We start from the raw sequence: 2,946 nt of genomic DNA, 5'->3' as shown, positions 1-2,946 counted from the left end.
CTCCTTTGAGCCGCAGGCGCTGCCCCATTTTTTTGAGACTCTGAAGCCTCAAATGAAGGAAGAAATGTCAGAATACAATTATTTAAAAGTATGTATTTTAAATATTAGCTTTAATAAATTAAAACATGCACAAAAAATGTTGGCTTTAATACATTAAAACATGCACAAAAGATGTACCCTTACTGGGAAATATGTCAAAGGTCTAAAATTAAGGCCTTTTATAGATATGAGTCCTGGACAGTGATACCCATCAGCTCCCCTTACCATGGTGGACCCTGGCCAGCCCTGAGGCCTGGGGCTGGGATAAGACAGCTAACCAGAGTAGAGGTTATAAACATCCGTATACTGGAGATAACCTGATCTCTTAATCGACTCACTCTATTCTCAGGGCTGTTGCTGATGGCAAAGTGATGGAACTGTCGGGTGGAGGGACTAAGACAGAAAAAGGGAAAGGTACTTGGAGTTAACCAATGTATAAGTGCTTCTTACAAATCCTAGCCTGTGCTGAAGGGGACATGAATTGCACATGGTAATTGACTGGAGAGCACTTTGGGTCCCATATCAGTGGCTTGCTGTCCCCAGTAAGGTCATTCTTTTCATAATGTAGCCATCCTTATACTGATGTGGGAGTTAACACATGGCAAGCTTTTGGAGATATCCTACTGCTGCTGCCACCAGCAAGGCACTCAGGCCATGGGGAAGTTTTAATTAGCAGAAGGGGGTGGCAGTTGATCGTGAGATTTGAAGGGAAGCTGGGAAGTGGCTCTTCACCCCCATCCAAAAATATCGCCTCCATATATCAATATAGGGTCCAAAATTCCTTTGGATTTTGAAGCTTTTTTTTTTTTTTACATACACATGTGTTTATTAGGTGTCTACTTTTTGCCTTCACAAAATTAAAAAGGCTTAAAATTTAATAACAATAACAATGTTTAAGATAAGGACTAGAAACAAATACCTCATAAAGAATGAACAAATAGGCTCGGCGCCTGTAGCTCAAGTGGCTAAGGCGCCAGCCACGTACACCCAAGGTGGCGAGTTCGAATCCCACCCAGGCCCGCCAAACAACAATGACAGCTGCAATCAAAAAAAATAAAAAATAGCCGGGCTTTGTGGCAGGCGCCTGTGGTCCCAGCTCTTGGGAGGCTGAGGCAGGAAACTCGCTTGAGCCCAGGAGTTGGAGGTTGCTGTGAGCGTGACGCCATGGCACTCTACACAGGATAGCTTGAGGCTCTGTCTCAAAAAAAAAAAAAAAAAAAAGAACGAATATAAATGCATTCAGAAAAGAAATCAGATGATTGCTGCATCAAAATATTAAGCAATAATAATAATAATGCAAAGAAAGTAGTAGTCACATTGTCAAATAAGAGTATGTCTATTATAGAATGCTTTGACTCTGAGGTTCAGTATGGAGTCATCAGTTAACTTCTTCTTGTTATTTTTTTCCAAAGTCTCAAAAAATAAACAACTAATATTTATAAATAAAAGTAAAAGATAATTTAAAAAAACAGATCATGCCAAATCTTAGATTTTGTAAGCCTTTCAGTCCCCAGAAGGACCAATTATTTTATCCCCAGCTAAAGACTCAGCTGATGAAACTTTTCTAAGAATTTGGTCCTGCATGGTGTTTCTCAGAATGTGTTCCACGAACCACTGGTGGTCACTGACGATCTCCTAACTGGTAAATTTTAGAGACAAAAAGCAAGAAACAATTTTATCCCCATACATCTCAAAACTGGTGAGTTACACAGAAACAGTGCTACCTCCTTAATAATTGTGTTCTTAAAGGTAGCATGTGGACTCCAAGGACTGTGACGGGCTCTTCTCTAACATTCAGGAAACAAGGTGTTATTTTTTCATATACTTTTCTGTCTTACTGTTTACATTCATTACATTTGCATGTTTAGGGTTGCTCTCATGTTGCATTGGATCCTCAAATTGCAAAAATAGATCAATGGCTCAAAAACACCAATGTTATGATAAAATAATATAATTGCTACAATTTAGAATTATGTCATCAGAGTCAATATTGACTATTTTTTGAGACAGAGTCTCATTCTGTCACCCTTGGTAGAGTGCCATGGCATCATAGCTCACAGCAACCTCAAACTCTTGGGCTCAAGCAACCTCTTGCCTCAGCCTCCCGAGTAGCTGGAACTATAAGCATTTGCCACAATGCCTGGGTATTTTTAGAGATGGGGGTCTTGCTCTTGCTCAGGCCAGTCTAGAACTCCTGAGTTCAAGCAATCCACCCACCTTGTACTCCCAGAGTGCCAGGCAGGAGCCACCATGCTCTCCTTTGGTATTGATTTTTAAAAATTGAGTCTAGTGCACAGATGGTACAGAAATGTATGAATGCTGGGATAAGTGATTGTGAGCCAAAAACTAAAATATAACTGGAAAACATTATTACACCACCTGAATGTACTAATGGCTACTTTTATTGGTTCCACTAGGTATTGGTTCCTGGTCTATTGTTCATTATGAAACTTTATCAAATAGTAGCATGAAGCCATCAAAGCTGTTGCGTTGTTTTCAAACAAATCATAATGACCTTTCAGGTAAAGCAATGGCGATTTCTTAGAACCGCTGCCACATATACCTTTTCCATCCCAAATCAATTACTGTTATTACTCAATACAGAGAAGACAGCAAAACTACAATGGCATAAATCAAATTTGCTCTTACAGCAAAATAAAAGTACAAGTAACGTAATTTCCGAGAAACATGTAAAAACAGCAATAAAAATAATATCTGTATTGGAAGTTTGCTTCATTCTGCAAATAACAGTAGAAAAAAGTGCACAAGAGATTCTTTTTTTTTTTTTCTTTTTTTTATTGAACGGTAACTATATACATTAATGCACTTCTGGGGTACAGTGTGGGGTTTTCACATGCAATCTGAAATACTTCCATCAACTGGTCAACACAGCCTTCATGTCATTTT

Source organism: Otolemur garnettii, unplaced genomic scaffold, assembly GCF_000181295.1.
Source record: "Otolemur garnettii isolate 467f Iridium unplaced genomic scaffold, OtoGar3 scaffold00077, whole genome shotgun sequence".
In the NCBI taxonomy this organism is placed as follows: Eukaryota; Metazoa; Chordata; class Mammalia; order Primates; family Galagidae; genus Otolemur; species Otolemur garnettii.
The sequence above is the reverse complement of the archived record's forward strand: the minus strand, read 5'-3'. Positions refer to the sequence as shown.